This window comes from Cervus elaphus, chromosome 1 (genome assembly GCF_910594005.1).
Source record: "Cervus elaphus chromosome 1, mCerEla1.1, whole genome shotgun sequence".
NCBI lineage: Eukaryota > Metazoa > Chordata > Mammalia > Artiodactyla > Cervidae > Cervus > Cervus elaphus.
The window spans coordinates 62,439,805-62,459,062 of NC_057815.1; the positions used below are offsets into that span (position 1 = coordinate 62,439,805).

At 39.4% G+C, this 19,258-nt stretch overlaps 1 pseudogene; it reads right to left on the reverse strand.

The window, feature by feature from the left end:
- Positions 1 to 2,211: 2,211 nt before the first annotated feature.
- On the reverse strand, positions 2,212 to 9,040 carry LOC122695546 (annotated as a pseudogene).
- Positions 9,041 to 19,258: the final 10,218 nt, after the last annotated feature.

Below are 19,258 nucleotides of genomic sequence, written 5' to 3' on the forward strand. Positions count from 1 at the left end.
GAAAGTGAATGTCCTTCAGTGTGCAGATATTTTCTATTCTATTTTATATAAAAATTTAAATTTTCATATTCTCATAACAAGATACTTCATCCTGAACTGAAGGATCAGTTTTCCCAGTAAATAAAAAGATATCATTATCCCTAGAGAGTCATGTGTCAATAAACCAAGACTATGATGTTTAGTAGTAAGTCAGAGCATCAGTCATTGTAGCAATGGGGTGACAGGAAGACTGAGGTCAAAGGAAAAATTTAGAAGATCAATTTCCTTCAGTTTCCATAAATAAGTCCCAAGACATGGAGGTATGTGTGCACATACACGCAGAAACTGGAAAAATCCTCCTTGGAAATCCTTGACTCATCAAAGGCCTTCCAAAGGTAAAGAAGTAGAGAATTCTTGGGAATAAGCAGGGATAAAGCAGATACTGCTTCACCAAAAATCCACATTTTATTTTAAAACTCTGACTCTGTTGAAAGAGTTAGGCATAAGGCATAAAAATTCCAAAAGACATGGGGATCCCACCAATGAATGTGTATGTGTATGTCCACCCCAAATGAATATCCATTGCAGGAATAATCCCTCCTATCTCAATGAAAGAAGACAACAGACTTTTCTTTCTGACAGCTTTCACCTTATTGCAATAGTAAGTCTGATCAGAGCAGACAAACACTTAGCTACAAAATTGGTAACAAATCCCACAATTACACTTCTGAGTCATAACATATCAGGAATGATAAATTTTTAAAAATTGGGCAAAGTGACCAATCAAAATTCAATTTCAATAAGACAGATTTACTGCAGAAAAGTTTTTTTAAATAAGAAAAGATGGGATTTCCCTGGCAGTCCAGTGATTAAGACTTGGCATTTCTACTGTAAGGGGAGTGCCAGTCTGATTTCTGCTCAGAAGACTAAGATGCCATGTGTCTCTTGGTGTTGCCAAAAAAGAAAGAAAAAAAGCTATTTATACACAGAAAGATTTATTTAAAAATTAGGTAAGATTGAAAGAAAAGTATAATCTCTTAATTAACACATTCTGTTTCTTAAAACATAGAAATGGAAATAATTTTGAAAATAAAATAGCATATATTCTTAAAGTGATTTCAGTCACAGTGAAAGGGAACCAAAGAAAAAACAGACACCCTATGGGACTACTCCCTTATGTGCTAGAAATTACAGGTATTGTTTCAAACATTGTGTTGTTTAACTTTCACAATACTAATCAGGTAAATTTTGTATAATTTTTTTTTTCTTACAAATGAGATCTTGAGTATCATAGAATCTAGTTTACTTGCTAAGAGCCAGTGTGTAGAAACACAAAAACCATAATAAAATTCTAACAATAATTATACACACACACACACACACACACACACGGTTTTTTGTGGCAGGGAGAGCTGGTTGCAGTAGTCTGGACAGAGGCACAAAGGTGTCTAGGATCTGGAAAAAGAGAGATCAATAAAAAATAAAACAAAACATTATGCCCCTGAAAGCACAAACCTGTTTAATAAGACACTGACAAAGGTTTTATTTTTCATTAATTAATAGATCAAATATTTAAGCTGAGACACTTAGATGCTTTACATTTAGTAACATTTATCTTCTCACAATGATCTTATGTATGGTGCGATTTTAATATCAAGATTACTTTAAGAAAATGAGCAATGTTTAGGGATGTTATTCAAGATTATACTGCTAATGTGTAGAGAGACAGGACTTGAACTCAGATGCTCTGGACACAACTTCCTCTCTTAGTACATATCATTTATGATATTTTCTCCTTAATTCCTTGATGAATAAGGGACATCATAGATAAACAGAAACACTACTCAGCACTCATTCTTTAGAGAATGACTCCTAAACTAGGTGTCTGACAGTATGCAAAAGTTGTTGAAAAGCTTTCCTTCTTTGCAGTCAGTGACAGGGGAAATGAGATTGTTAAAAATTTGGCAGAGACGTCCCTTCAATACTATTCTTTCTTTATGAGGCATTAGTCATTTTTCCTTAGGATATGGGGAATGATGAATTAAAATTTTCTCCAAATGCAAAAATGATATTGGGAAAATATGACACAAACAAATCTTATACCCTATTGATGAATTGTTGTTGTTGTTGTTGTTATTTAGTCGCTAACTCATGTCTGACTCTTTGTTACCCCATGAACTGTAGTCCACCAGTCTCCTCTGTCCGTGGGATTTCCCAGACAAGAATACTGGAGTGGGTAGCCGTTTCCTTCTCCAGGGGATCTTCTCCACCCAGGGATTGAACCCAACCGCATTGAATGTCTCCTGCATTGGTAGGCAGATTCTTTACCAATGAGTCACCAAGGAAGCCTTTGATGAAGTAAGGATATTTAAATTGAACAAGACAGAGGGGTGGGGCAATAGTAGATAATCAAAGGTGTCTTAGATGCACATATATCAAGAGATCCTACAAAGAAGTGAGTGTGAATCTAAGAAAGTTCAAGAGTTTGGCCATCACAGAGTTATGGGAGCATTACGTTTCCCAGGACTGAAATATGGAAACATTTTCTGAGTAAAGGAACATGAAAAGAGTTTATAGATGAGAATTCCTTGGTCTGTGACATTGACAAATAAGACATCAGTATTATAGGCTAGGAAAACCCCCAATACAATGGGGGGGGGGGAACACTCAGGGAGAGGGTTAAGATCAAGGGACCTGAGGAAGAAGACTCATCAAAAGCATCATATTCAAACTGAACATATTTTTTTTTTCTGAACATATATTTTAACCCTATAATCCAGTAGCTATATTTAGGTTGATATCTCCAGTAAACATATTGACAATTTCCATTGTTTTCAAATAGAAACTTCTTATATCCATGCTGTTTTCCACCATATACTCCCAGGATCCAGACAGGTTTTTCTGATACATCTTCCTCCCAATGATATTTCTGTGATGTGATAACTGGGGAGCCCAAGACACAATAATCTTCAAAATCATCACTCTTATATATATGGTTTGGTTCCAAATTGCACACATATCTCAATTGCTTCTGGTTCTCAGAAATGGCAAGGTCCTAGCGAGAAGATTCAGGAATACGTGAACTGTTGAAAAATTACAGAGTTGGATTAGGGCTATTATGTAGGTTTATTTGTGGTGCGGTAAAAGATATCTTTAAAATAACTTGAATGGAAAGGTAGTGTGTGTGTGTGTGTGTGTGTGTGTGTGTTGGGAGTGGAAACAGACATCTTAATATGAGACCTAATAGAAAATGAAAAAGTCTAAAAGATGATGAAAATAGGGTAGCTTGATAACATTGTGATGTTTCCTTACCCCAGTAGCGTTGCACATCTGTCAGCCCTGAAATAATAAAAATAATAGCACTATTATTATTGGTTAATAAACCAATATTATTATTATGGTTAATAAACCATAATGTTACATATAAGCCAGCAAGTCAGCTCCGAAATCTACTTTTTCCAGATTAGGGGAAGGGCTGTGGTGAGGTATTGAACTAATGAAAGAGAAGATGATCGAAACACTTGGTCACTTCCCATAAATATGACCGCATCGTCAGCACAAAGTATCTGGGCTTTGCTGTCTCTATCCATATCTAGAAATTGGAGCCTCCTCCCCATTTTCCCTCCATCACAAGAATTCCACAGACACCCACTTAGGTAGCATTCCTCACCATTATACACTCGCTGTATGTCTGTCAGATCAAGAGCTGAACACATTCTCCTTTGTCCCTTGGGGAGAGTTCTGAGCTTCTTCAGGGTTAAGGTTTCACTCCTAGGGAAGAAAAAGATTGACCCCCACGTGACTGACTTCTTGTTCCTCTCAAACCACTGACTTTTACTCCACTGATGCACTTTAACTGTCTTGGGAAAGGAGAGAATGGATACCTGACTTTGGGGCCAGAAGGAATGTGCTAATGTCCACCTTCCTAGTTACCCTCTGTGTGACCTGGGACTGTATTGACCTGTCAGAAGGACAGTTTCTTCCTTCTTTAGTGAAATCATTAACCTCTCCCTCTCTAGCTTCTAGAAAGCATATGAAATTATTTGAAATAATATTTTGGTACCACAAAATATTAATTTGTGGAAAAATCCCTGCATAGATATGTGTTCCAGGGAGGTGTCAGAAAGTTAGGTAGCAGGACCTGGCTCCCAGGCGTTTGAGACATACCAGGTATGGGAACACTGTCTAGAGATTCCCCAGATCTTCAAAGTCTGCTCCCCAATACAGAGGCTCTCAGAAAACCCTGAGATCTCAGGTTCTCTGGGAATAATGACAAACCCTTGAAAAATAGGACATTAGGAATACTAAAGCAACAGTGGTTTAAATTTCATGTGTTTGTAAAAATCTTGATGCTACCATGTACACGTGCAAATTCAAACACAAGGATACTCTCTTTCCACTCTGCCTTCTAGAGTATATGAGCAAGATAGATCAATTGTTTGTAGCACAGCCATAATATTCTTTGATATTCAAGTCTGTTTTTGGAAATCTAACCAGAAAGATATAGAAGGGCCAAGTCTCTTCTATACCCAAGGCAAAATTCAAATATAAAGGAGTTGTCTCCAATTTGGGTGCTTGGCAGATAAAAAAGACATGACTCTCCCAAAGTAATTCAAGCACCTACTAAATATGTATGAAAGCTGAGTTGCATAAGGATACCAAGTGTGAATTAAACGTCTGAAGTCACAGGAGTCTGTTATTGCAACGTCTTATTCCTATCATGGCTACTGACTAAACTCTGTGACTTTCAATGACCTCAATTATCTACCATAGAAGTTGGTCCATTCTTAATCATTAGGAAAAATTTAGCCTTGATTTGTGAACAGAAATTGAAGGCAAATCTATATACCATTTTTTCTGCCTTGACCATTATTTTCCTCTAAGTGGCCACCAGATACATCTAGATAGTGATTTTAATTATTTTTATTCCATAAATGGACAATCTCTGGTCTCCCACACGTACCTTTTCATGATGTCATTCACATCCTAGTGAGGAAAAAAACATGAGTCAAGAAGTAATAGGTCCTCCCACTTAGAAATCTTAATTACATCCCCTCCACCCCTGATTGTGTGAATAAGATGGTCTCAAAGTGAGAGCAAAAGTAAAAACAAGAGCGAGGCCAGTCATTCTAGAAGACTCTTGTGACACTGTCACATTTTCAACAAAGGTAAAATAGCTTTGACACTTGTAAGAGCAGGAGGCTTTTAGTATGTGCTGATGAAAGAACATGAAAAACCAACATATTCACTTTCCTGCAAAGGCATAAAATGCCCCATGAGGCTATTTGAATATTTAATGGTTCTTTAATTTATTCAACAAAAGTATCAAGTATTCTACTATTATTTGTCAAGCTTAAAGTCAGGCTTTGGAGAAACAAAGATGAATACATAATCCTAATATTCCTCAAGCTATTTACATGGCTTTTATGAGGCTGGAAATAAACAAATTTATTAACAACATTTGTATAAACAAATTGTATAAACATTGTATAAACAAATGTATGTGTTTTTCATGTCTCTCTAGCCTCATTTTATACACTATCAGTGATCTCTTTCACTCCCTTAAGTTCAACATACACATGTGCAGTTGATTTCCAAATCTTTACTTTTACTCAGTTTTGTCTCTTAAATGCTTATTAATCTATTTGGTAAAAAATGTCACAAGAATCAGTAATTTAGGATGTCTAATATGTAACTTACTATTCATCAACTAAACTGTCTCCTCTCTTGTATCCCATTTTCCTAATGTTACCAATAAGCACTCAATCACTGTCCAAAAACTAGAGCATTTATCTGCACTTTAGTTTGTGCTGAGTCAATTTTGTTCAAATCCTTAACAGTTTGTAGCCATCTAATCTTCTTAATCATCAGAGATGTTGGTTTTTTCTGAGCAGATATTTATCCGTATATTTGGTGTCTTTAATATTAGACTTATTTCCATGTTACAAAAAACTAGTACAACAGCTGGGTCCGCACACAAAAAACAAAACACAAAGTCCCTCTGCTCTTTTCTTGTATATGACAAAAATCAAATAAAACTGCAATAGATAGAAAATTTTGTGAATACAATTACAACTTTAATCAATGCTCAATTTTGAAGCTCCAACCTTGTCATCAGAATCTGGTCTGTGTCTTTCTCCAATTCTATTTACTCCACCTATATTGACTTTTGGAGAAGGAAATGACAGCCTACTCCCATATTCTTGCCTAGAGAATTCCATGGACAGAGGAGCCTGGTGGGTTATAGTCCATGGGGTTGCAAAGAGTCAAACACGACTGAGCAACTATCATTCATATTGACTTTATTCTCAGTTAATGAAGAAAACATAAACCTCCTGACATAAACTCCAGAAGAAAAGAGAATTTTTCTTCTCATTATTCTGAAAAGTTCAGATGCTTGCCTGTAGGATTGGGTGCAATATTAAAAGCATCATTGTGTTGTTGCTGGAAGAAAAGGAAGCAGTGGTACAGGAAGTTTCTATTTTTACTGAAATGAAGTTGGTGTTAGTCAGGAGTAGATCACGATGGGATAGGAAACATTCTAATCATTAGAGCAGCTATTAGGAAAAAATGAAAAATATATATAGTTATAAAATAACAAAACAATATTTTATACCCGAGATATTTGTTTAACACAAAAGAACCTAGTTGAAGTGAAAGAATGAAAACTAGCCATATGGAATGCAAATAGAAAAATGATAAATTTAAATGTAACCAGATCAATGATTGCATTATTAAATGTCATTGTATTAATACCCCATTAAAAGGAAGATTTTTTGACCTGATAAAAAGCCACTATTGCTATGTACAGGACATATATTTTACATTCAACGATATAAGAAGGGTGAAGTTAAAAACATAGAAAGCTATATATCATACGAACAGTAAAGCTCAAGTGTTCATATCACAGATGCTGGGGTTTCTTGCCCAATGTTACCTGCAGCATCTCCGTTGTTGATCCTTTCAAACGACGGTCCACATCTGAGATGAGATTTCTCACCAACTGGCTCTGCTGGATCAGCACACGCTCAGAGTCTGCCAGGTTACGTAGACCAACTTCCTCCTTACTCTTCAGTTTTTGCATTTCCTTCACCTCCTCATATTTAAGGTTCTTTCTCAGTTTTTGAAACACTGCCTTGACATTTTGTCTCTCATGTTGTATTTGATCCTTCAGGAGTATGAGAAAGAGAGAGGAAGACAGAGAGAAAGGAGGGAAGCAATGATTAGGGAAGCTCACATGATATTTCTTTTTTCTCTACATCACATTTCAAAATAATAGTCCCAAGTCTGCATTGTTGAAGACAACTCATAGTCAAATGGGACCCCTGGCTGTGACTCAGTCTTCACATAGATGTCCAGGATGCTCGTGCCTTCCTGTATTGTTCTTGACTCCCTCCCACCACCTTCTGCTAAGGTTGAACGCTGAGGACAGGTGTAAGATGCTCAGTTATGTCTGACAAAACTATGAAAGTGAAAGTGAAAGTCATTCAGTTGTGTCCAACTCTGAATGCGTCCCTATGGACTATACAGTCCATGGAATTCTCCAGGCCAGAATACTGGAGTGGGTAGCCTATCCCTTCTCCAGGGGATCTTCCCAACCAAGGAATCAAACTGTGGTCTCCTGCATTGAAGGCAGATTCTTTAACAGCTGAGCTACCAGGGAAGCCAGGACAGAGCCATAATCCATTGCCAAATGTCTCATTCAGAAGAGTCAAGGACAAAACACATGACAGGAATGGAATATGAAATTCCCTTGTTATCCTCATGACAGATGTCCTCTGTATAAATACCTCCCTTCCAGAATCTATGTTCATTTGTGATATGTTCCCTTATTAGCACCACCCCTATCAGGGATAGGATGAAGGAAAGGACTAATCAAATGACAGCTGTCAGGGAACAAAGAGGAAGACTTGTGACCACCCAAGGTCCTGTCCAAGATATCTGTCTAACTCCCTCAGGAAGTGCCTTCTCCTACCTTCCAGGCAGCAATCTGTGCTCTGACTTTAACTTCCAACTCCTCAGCTTCCAGCTGCTTCTCCCTTAGCTTCTCTAGAGTTTCCTGGAGTTTCTTCTGTGAGAAAAGAACCACATCAGAGTCAAGCTATGGACTTTCTCAGCATCACTGTAGAGGATAAATGAGAGAGAAATGAGGCTGATTTCCAAAGAGAATCCACTTTACAAAAACTATAGAGAACAGCTATTAGAATCTATGACCTGGGAGAAAATCTGAGGTGGGGAATGTATTCTTAAGACTCAAGAGATAGGAGTCAGCATTCTCTCTCCAAAGAAGACTGGTTCTCTTTGTTCTGGAAGAAACCTGATCCTGCAGCAGGGAAACAACTTACACCTCAATCCACCCAGTGTCCTCGTTACCCTCCTGTTCAAAGTCATCATGAGAGCTTCTTTGGGCATCAGATCTCCACCTACTTCTGACCAGAAGTCTGTGTATAGGATCATTACTTTGTAATTGGGGGAATTCACAGAAACACCCCTCAGACATCAGAAGGTGGGCATAGGATGAAAAGAGATCACAAGCCTCAAGTCCATGGTGACCAGGTAAACAAAGTCCAATGCAAAGTGGAGACTTCCCCTCAAGTAACACTCTACAACCTGTCTTTCCTCCATTCTTTTCTCTTACCTGATAGTCCTGAGCAACCTCTTCCATGAGGAATGTGTGGTGACCACGGTGCTCCTGGGACCGCTCACAAAGCCAGCAAATGACTTCCCTGTCCTCCTCACAGAAGAGCAGGAGTTTCTCTCCGTGGCGCAGACAGAGATTTTTCTCTTGCTCCACCTCTGGGCTCAACTTGATCTCTCTGAGCCTCTGTACTATGTTGGCCACATGCCTATTAGGCCGCAGGTTCCCAGGCTCATAACTAATTCTGCACACAGGGCACCTTCTCTCCTCGTTTTGGCCGCTCATGGACACCATGTTGTTTGCAGTAATGCAGGCTTGGCAGAAGCTGTGGCCACAGTCAAGGCTCAGGGGTTCTGTCAGAAGCTCCAGGCAAATGGGGCAGGTCACCTCCTCCTGTAGGTTCATCACGATTCCTGAAGCCATGAGTGTTGCTCAGCTGCTCCGACTTGTCCTGACTTCGGAGGGTACTCTTTCTCAGAGATTCCTGTGTGTTGGAAGGTTTATAAGGGGGCAGAGTTAGAAAGATAGAAATGCAAGATACTAGTTGTGAATAAATTAAGTCCAGTCCAATACCAGATTATTGATGGACAAAAATGAAACATGAAGATACAAGATAAGGAGCTTGGTGACCTGGCAAAAAGGATATTTCATAATACTTTAAACTTTTTTATTTATTTTTTTCATTGAATGGGAATTTGCTCTATGACTCAGGGAACTCAAACCAGGACTATATACCAACCTAGAGCGGTGGGATGGGGAAGGAGGTGGGAGGGAGGTTCAAGAGGGAGGGGACATATGTATATCTATAGCTGATTTATGTTGATATTTGGCAGAAACCAATACAATTCTGTAAAGACATTTCATAATAATTTTAAATACTTTACTCTTGATTCATGTCACATGACAAATTACATCCTTATCTGTGGAATTATTTTTATTATTTAATTTTACTAAACAAAAGGATGACCTGACACCTTTTCCACTAAGATCCCTATGTGACCCAACATCTCTCCATGCCCCAAATATCCTCAGTATCAAAATATCAGTATGACTGTCTCTTGTACTTCAGTAAATTCTCCTTAAGTGTTCTCTTATCACATAGACCTGCTCTGAAGACTTATCACAGTGTAATCATTGTCATCATTTGTTGGACTTTTACAGTGATTTCCCTTATTGTCATTACATAATTTTAATATATGACAAGGATTCCCAGGTGGCTTAGTGGTAAAGAATCTGCCTGCCAATACAGGAGATGCAGGTGACTCAGTTTCAATCCCTGGGTCAGGAAGATCCTCTGGAGGAGGAAATGGCAACCCACTCCAGTAATCTTGCTGGGAAAATCCCATGGACAGAGGAGTCTGGCGGGCTTCAGTCCGTGAGGTCGCAAAGAGTCGATCACAACTGAGCACACACATATAATATTTGATTATGTGTGTCTGTACATGGTAAGAGCAAACCCATTATCAGATATGTAAAGAGAGATGGTGACTTACAAAGATCATGTATCTTCAATACACAGAGTGGAACTAAACCTAATGTATTAGGGGCCCTCCTTCAGGGGCCTGCCTCCTACCCACGAGCTAATCAAAGACAAACAAAGGCAAATTCATGGACTCAATTATTACCCAATGCAGTGGGGGTGTGGAAGTGAAGAAGTGAAGAGATACAGATCACTTGGGAGATACTGGGAAGTCTTAGTGGATAAATAGTGATTTCACCTTGGCCTGGAAATAGGTCAAGGATATTGATAGGAGCCCAAAGATGTGTGTGTATAAGAGGATTATAGGGAGGGATGTAGTATCAATATATTCAACTGATTACACAAGTCAGGTATCTGAAAACACATAAACAGGTGAAATAAATGTCCGTCTTGAAAAAAAACTCAATATATTGGGCAAGATCATTCAACTAATAATCACTAATAAGTAACATATGCTAGCAACTAGACTAATATCCATAAAAAGAAATATGAGTCTAAACAGAAGGTTTAAACCACTATTAACTTGATATTCACCTGGAAAGTAATAGTAAATAAAAATTCAGCCTTAGGTGCAGATATATATACTTGTATACACACAAAAGAACAAATGTGGAAAACATTACCAAAAAGATGCAGATGTTGTTTAGAAATCAAATAATTGGAGAAAATAAAGGTTATCCAAGAATTTCAGCTTGAAAACACAACAGTGAAAGTGCAAACTGAAGAAGACAAAGGAAACATGGAATGAGAAAGAAGAAAAAACCTACCAGGTAGAGGAAACGAGCTGTGTGTGGAAGACATATCATCTTGTATGAGTTTGAAAAGGCCAGTGTGGCTGTTGTACAGAAGACTGCTAGGCTTTGTGCATCACAAGAGGCTGCAGTGACGTTACACATGACACTTCCCAAATTATGTAACATTCAGGGACCCATCTCCAAGAGTCAGGAGAAGTTATTAATGTTTTCCCATCAGAGAGGAGTGGGGGCATGACCAGCTGTGCCCTTGGGCTGTGAGATGTTGGATGGACCCAGTGCGGAATTGGGAAGATTGGGTAGGATGCAGGCACAGCTGCTCAGTGGAGAGATGATGATAGCTTGAGGGACAGGGTGATGAAGGAAATGCTGGGCAGCGGGTGAGAGTGAGATAAGAAGAGGTAAGAGAACAAGATTGGGAGTTGGACTAGATATGTGGGAACAAGGGGTAGCATCAGTCCTGGAATCTTTCTTCCTGGAAAGGTAATACTGGCTTACTCTTCTAAGTTTTGTTATTGTCGTTGTTGTTTGTTCTGTGTTGTGTGTGTATGTGTGTGTGTTTTGTTTTTCTGGGAAGCCTACTGGGTTACAATAAAGTGAAAAGTCAGCAGACTTTTGAGAGGGTAACAGGCAGGAAGGCCAGGGGTCTCCAAACGGAGGAAATAGGCTGCAAGTGTCAGACATTCTTCATGTCTCCCTTAAGCAGCAGGAGGAAACAAACTATAAGTGTCAGTTTTTTTCCTTCTCTATAATAAATTAAAACAAGGTTTCTCTTAAAATTCTGTGTTGCCATGATGACACCTTGTTCCACCTGAATTTGACTTTCTCAATCCTTGAGCTAACCAATGTGTTTTTCTTATGGAAATATGTTCCTTAAGCTATGTTAATGAAACTATGTATCTGCTTTGGAATTTGCCTTTCTTCAAAGTGGTTCCACCTAAGACTAACTTTTTTTCTTTTCTCAAATCTTGGACAGATAATAGCTCAACAAACCAGTATTCATATCAATTGTTTCATGGCTGGGGGATGACACACCTCATGCCATCCTATCTCAAAAATGCATTTTGTGGGAGAGGGGCTGGTGAAGCTCCCTCAGCCTTGAGACATCTCTCTTATCTAATTAATAGCTGTCTAAAAGACATAAAACAGCTTGCTATAACTAGCAAGTGGGGCACTACTTCTGCCCCCTTCTGATGTCTATGTCAGAAGCTTTGTCAATCTCTTTTATACTTCAATAAAAATTTGTTAAACAGAAGCTTTGAGCAATCAAGCCTCGCCACTGGCCCTGGATTGAATTCCTGTCCTCTGCAGGCCAAGAATCCTGGTGTCTTTCATGGCTCAGTAGCAACGTTTCACTTTAAGGCCACATTTTTGACAGTAAAACTAGTCTGGGTGTATTAAGTGCATTTTGGTAGGTGCACAAGATAACACGTTAATGAATATCAAGGTCAGGGGTAGACATTATATCATTTTATGGCTAAAGCTTTGCTTAAAATATGGTGAGGGGCCTCCAATTATTTCTCATCCTATTCAAGAACCAGCTACTGCTGAGATGCATCAAGAGCCTATAAAGAAGGGAGGCCCAGAGCATGCATTCAGACATGAAATGGCAAAATTTATTTTCCTTGCAGTGCTCCAAGAATCTAATATCAAAGCAGCTAGATTCACAAGAGACATGAAGGAACCAGTCCTCATACCTGAAGGATGACACTCCATCACTCTCTAAGCAGTGAAACAAGCTTCCCTCGGCAACAGGAAGATAGATGTGGGAACATGAGAGGCATCTGCCTGATGAAACTTCAAGTCCCATTTGACTCCCATGATGTCAGAAGCCTGATCCCTACCTTTGATCTTTTAACTTGGAGCTCATGAAAACACAAACTTAAAACACCTCAGATATAACAGTCAAAGATAAGCATAAAGGACATAAAAAGACAGTATTTACATAAAAGGGAAAATAGTAAGATCATAGAGATGACTTTCTTCTTTTGTGACTACAGTTAAACTGTTTCTCTAAACATAATATAGCCACAAGTTGTGAATGTTATATGAGAAAACTTCACATTTCCCAAATAGAATTGGAATGTGAAATTGGGTTTTGTAATATTTCCCAGGAAGTCATCTACTATTATTTAATATAAATACTTTACAATACTAGCAAAGTAAAACCTGAAAAACTAAAGTAACAAAACAATTCTAAAGGCTTGCAATTGGCCTGACAGAGGTGAACTGTATGAATTCAGAAGACAAGGGTCTAACACTGACTATGCCCGAGAAGTTGACAAGAATAGGTGGCAGAGGTGACTATCTCCAAAGTCAACCTTGATGAAACAAGACTTGGTCAGAAAAAGGGAAATTGGAGTGAGGAAAAAGATTTGACTTGTGTCATCCATATGCCTGAGAAAGGTGGGTGCAGATGAAACTTCTATAGGAAGGAGGAAAGGGGGGGAAATGCAGAGACTCCTCTAAATTACTTTCCATGTGGGTCTCACAATGTTGTTATGATAATACTTCTCTGACATCCTTTTATATCATTAATACCAATCAAGTAAGATTTTAAAAATAAAAGTTAGATATCACTGTTATTAGAAGTTAAATGCTTCCAGATGTCACTTCTAGAAATTCTTCCCATGTGCTCCCCTTGCCTCTGATCTCTCAGCTGAGTTGGTTCTAGGTGGCCTATCTGGCTCAAGGAGAAGGATGAACAGGTTAGGGATGTAAGGAAGTGCAGCAGTTCCGAGTCTGGACAAGAGAATTCATGACAGGCTGCAGAACCTGCCAGATGTCATAGCATCCAACACCTGAGCCCAGGCAAGCCTAGGGAATGAGAATTTACCTACACAGTCATGCAGATAAATGTCCTCAGCAAGGTGCAATTCAAACTCACAGAATGGGAAGGAGCTGTGGGTAGATCCAGCCTTGAAAAATAAACATCCCTTCCAAGGAAGAAACAATAAAGTCATTTGCTTTATTCCAGCCCCGCTTCTTGTAATAGTTCCCCTCCCCAGACATATCTTCAGTCAGCACTCTCAGAAGGAAGTCTGCAAGTTGGACTTTTTCCCCCTTTAGAACAGCTTCCACACAACAAATAAAACTCACCCAAGAAGATTTAATTTTTTCTAGTGTGTCTCTCAAACTCTGCCCTCTACAAACCACTCAGTTATCCTCAGACACCAGTGGAGAAGTTGTGATTCCTTGGAGAAGAGTGAAGACAGGCCCTGGGCAGATGTGTTCAGGATTCACTCACCTCACCAGGGGCCTGACCTCCACTATGATGATCCGAAGTAGAAGATGAGGGAAATGAAAGTTAAATTCAAGGGTGTGGAGTAAGGGCAGGAAAGGATAAGATAAACTGTAGGCCAATAGAAGCTCTCCGTATAGGTTCTATGGGCAATGACAAGGCTTTTGTGCCTGAGCTTGGTGGGTCAATGATAGTTTCTCTCTATCTCAGCTCTCCTCCTGGAAACTGTTCTCCTGTGTCTTCAAAGTATTCTATCCTTTGGAAAACTGAACTTACTGAGCAAGTTAATTTCACAGACACCCAACTTGTCTTGTTTCCTTACTGATAAGCTGTCTGGAGGAAAGAGTAAATTACCCCCTTTACCCCAGTGAAGACCCACACGGAGGATTTCCCTGAGGCAGCAACACTGCTGTGCTTTCCCCTGGCCCGTGTCCATAAGCTAAAGTAAGTGAATCTGGCCAGTCTATCCTATTAGGTCATGTTAGAGGAGATGGCTCAACAAATCTGAAATCACTCAAGTGGTCGGTCAGAGGGGCGATCACAAAGCAGTTGTTCACTGATGCCAACTTTCAGAAGATAGACGTGATATGACCAAATTGACACTTTTCCTAAATAGGCTGAGAAAGATGAAACTGTAGGCATGACATTTATTGGGCAATGTCATCTAACATTATTTAACATATAATCCCTATGACCTTAGCATAATAATGATAAAGTAGGAAAATTAGTGAGATGGTTAATTTTATGTATCAACAAGGGGCTTCCCAGGTAGCTCAGTGGTAAAGAATCTGCCTGCCTATTCAGGAGACCCAGGAGACATAGGTTCAATCCCTGTATTGGGAAGATCCTCTGGAGTAGGAAATGGCAACCCACTCCAGTATTCTTGCCTGGAAAATTTCACGGACAGAGAAGCCTGGCAGGCTACCATCTAAGGTGTAGCAAAGAGTCAGACACAACTGAGCACACATGTCAACAAGACTAGTCACTGGGTGCCCAGATTAGACATTCTTTCTGGGTGTGTCTGTGAGTGTGTTGTTTACAGATGAGATTAGAATTGCATCTGGAGACTCAGTAGTTTGCATTCCCCCAGTTGGTTGGACATTATCCAATTTGTTGAAGGAATGAGAACTAAGATATGAGTAAGTGCATACACATACAGACACAGAAACTGGAAAAAAATCCTCTTGAGAATCTCTTGTCAAATCAAAGATTGTCCAAAGTTAAAGAAACTGGGAATTTGAGGGAACAAGTAGGGATGAGGGCAGATATCCCTGATCCACTTTATTTTTTTTTTTAAACTTTGATTCTATTGGAGTCTTTTAATATTAATAAATACTGGATTATTTATTGGGAATAAAGAAAAGTTGGATTTCTTTAAATAATATTTATTTTCCTTCTTTCCTCTCTTTTTCTAATGGGATACACATTACACTAGTAGTGCCCTTCCTAAAACTGTCAGGTAGCTCTTACAGAATTTCCTTATTTCCTTACTTAGGGCTGTGTTAGATGTTTGTTGCGACATGGGCTTTCTCTATTTGTAGCAAGTGGGGTCTACTCTATTTGCGATATGTGGGCTTCTCACTGCAATGGCTTCTCTTGTTGCAGAACACACGCTGTAAGGTTAGCTTCACGGCACGCAGGATCTTCTTGAATCAGGGACCCAACTCATGTCTCCTGTTTTGGCTGGGGGATTCTTTACCACTGAGCTACCCGAGAAGTGTTCCTCATTTTTTAGTATCATATTTCTCTTTCCTCTTCTACTTGTATCATCCTTAGATTTCTTTCTGTGAGCTCACAAATTCTCTCTTCCTATGGTCTGCTCTATTTTCAATGTCTTCCAGTGAATTCTTTACCCCGTTGTGTGTGTGTGTGGTGTGTGTGTGTTCTTCAGCTCCAGAATTTGTTTGGCTTTTCTTTAGGTTCAGTCTTTTGGGGAAAGCATTCCTCTGTTCTTTAATTTTATTTCTGAGCTCATTCAACTGCTTTTCTTAGTTTTCTTATCTCTTTGAGTTTCTTCAGACCTATTTTGAATTCTCTATCAGTTAGATCAAAACATTCTGTTACTTTGTTTGGTCTCTGAAGAATTGTCATTTTCTCTTTGTTGAATGGTTTACTGTGCTTCTTCACACTGTTTGATGAATTGTTCTCTGTGCCTGTGAATTAAATGACAGATTTTGAGACAGTCCTTTCCTTTGTTTTCCAGTTGGTGGCAACAAGGTTTTGAGCTCTCCTATCTGCTTTGCCTCTGGTTGTGTTTGAGAAGTGGCAATTTCTAGCCTCCACCATCTCTGTAGGGCTTCCCAGGTGGTGCTAGTGGTAAAGAGCCCGCCTGCCAACCCAGGAGAGACGTAAGAGATGCAGGTTGGGTCCCTGGGTTGGAACGATCCTCTGGAGGAGGGCATGGCAATCCACTCCCGTGTTCCTCCCTGGCTAATCTCGTGGACAGAGGAGCCTGGCATGGGGTTGCAAAGAGTCGGACATGACTGAGCAACTTTCACTTCCTTATGCCACCAAGGTCATTGTTGCCTTGTTTCTGCTAGATTTGCTGTCATCACCAAGATGATGCACTCTTTCCTTGAATCCAGGATCCCCTGAGACATAGGCTCTGCTATTGGGGAGGGGGGGGGGGAGTACAGGGGGGAGGGACACAGACAACTGGATCAAGCAGGTCTTCTCAGTATTTAAATTTCAAATAATCAATTTTTTTATATGAAAGTGAAAGTTGCTCAGTTGTGTCCAACTCTTTTGCAACCCCATGGACTGTAGCCTGCCAGGGTTCTCTGTCCATGGGATTTTCCAGGCAAGAATACTGGAGTGGATTGCCATGCCCTCCTCCAGAGGATCTTCCCCACCCAGGGATCAAACCTGCATCTCTACTACATCTCTCCTGGATTGGCAGGAGGGTTCTTTGCCACTAGCGCCACCTGGGAAGCTCTATGTTTTTATATATTGGAGTCCATTTAAAGTTATTACAAGCAACAGTTAGATTTGCCCATAGTATATAATACATTTTCGTACCTTATTTATTTTATACATAGTAGTTTGTATCTCTTAATTCTATATAAATACCTCGTTTCTCCCTGCTTCCCACTCACCAGTTGTAACCACCAGATTGGTCTCTATATCTAGGATTTGTGTTTGTTTGTTTGTTTGTTTTTTTCATTTATTAGTTGGAGGCTAATTACTTGACAATATTGTAGTGGTTTTTGCCATACACTGACATGAATCAGCCATGGATTTACATGTGTTCCCCATCCCGATACCCCCTCCCACCTTCCTCCCCATCCCATCCCTCTGGGTCTTCCCAGTGCACCAGCCCTGAGCACTTGTCTCATGCATCCAACCTGGGCTGGAGATCTGTTTCACCCTTGATAGTATGCTTATTTCAATGCTATTCTCCAGAACATCCCACCCTTGCCTTGTGTCTGTTTTTTTATATAACTTTGTTTTATTTTTTAGATTCCACATATAAGTGATAACAAATTTCTTTCATTATCTGACTTATTTCACTAAGCTAACACACTTTAGGTCCATGCATGTTGCAAATGGCAGAATTTCACTTTATTTTATAGGCAAGTAATATTCCATTGTGTATGAAAAGTGAAAGTGAAAGTCACTCAGTCCTGTCCCACTCTTTGAGACCCCATGGGCTAAACAGTCCATGGAATTCTCCAGGTCAGAATACTGGAGTGGGTAGCCTCTCCCTTCTCCGGGGAATCTTCCCAACCCGGGGATCAAACTCAGGTCTCTCACATTTCAGGCAGATTGTTTACCAGCTGAGCCAAGGGAAGCCCAAGCATACAGGAGGTGGTAGCCTATTCCTTCTCCAGCAGATCTTCCCAACCCAGGAATCAAACTGGGGTCCCTGCACTGCAGGCAGATTACCAGCTAAGCTAGCAGGGAAGCGCCCGAATGATGATGCACACCTCGAGCCAGCCAGGAGTCAAACCTGGACTCTTCTGATCCATAGTCAGACATGTAGTGTGTATATACACTACAACTCGTTCATGCATCTGTATGGACACTTAGGCTGCTTCCCTATCTTGTCCGTAAGAAATAATACAGCTGTGAACTTTGGGGTGCATTATCTTTTTGAATTGATATTTTCATTTTCTTCAGACACATACCCAGGAGTGGAATTGCTGAATCATATGGCATTTCTACTCTCAGCTTTTTGAAGAACCTCTGTACTGTTTCTATAGGGCCTACACCAATTAAAAATTTCAATACTGTGCCAGTGTTCCCTGTTTTTCCTCCCTCTTCACCAACATTTGGTATTTGTGCTATTTATTTTCTATTTGTGGAATTTTGACAATAATCATTTTGACAGATGTTAGGTGATATTTCTTTGTAGGCTTGATTTTCATCAAACCTGATGATTAGCAATGTTGAGAATTTTTTCATGTGCCTGTTAGAAATCTATGTCTTCTTTAGAAAAATGTCTATTCCAGGCTTCTATTTATTTGTTGTTGGGGTCTTGGTTTTTTTGATAAATTTTGATATTAACCCCTAGTGGTCATATCACTTGCAAATATTTTCTTCCTTTCTGTATGTTGTCTTTTCATTTGGCCAATTGTTTTGCTTGTTGTGCAGAAGCTTTTAATTAGGTCTCATTCTTTTTTTGTTTTTGTTTCTATTTCTTTTGCCTTAGGAGACAGATTCAAAAACATATTGCAATGATTTTTATGAGAAACTGTCTTACTTACATTCTCTTTTAGGAGTTTTATGCTTTCAGGGCTTACATTTAGAGCTTTAATCCATTTTTAATTTACTTTTTTATGCGGTCTGAGGAAATGTTCAATTCTATTCTCTTACATATAACTGTCTAGTTTTCCAGCATCAGTTATTGATGAAATTGCAGGACACTTTCTTTAGTCTTTACTGAGAAGAGAATCTGTAACTGGGAGAAACTTATAGATTTCTATTCTTTTCATCAGCAGGTGGCTTCATTTCTGGGGTCAGGAACCTCTGTGAGAAAGTGAGTACCACACAGTGAACAGATCTTTTCTTTTGTATATAGGCATTCAGATCTTCATTTTCTCATAACTAGGTGCTTCATCCTGAACTGGAGAATGGGGCATTCCAGTAAAAGAAAAGGCGTCAATGTCCCTGGAGAGTCATTGGTCAATAATTCAAGAGTACAGATTTTTCCTAGTAAGTCAGAACTT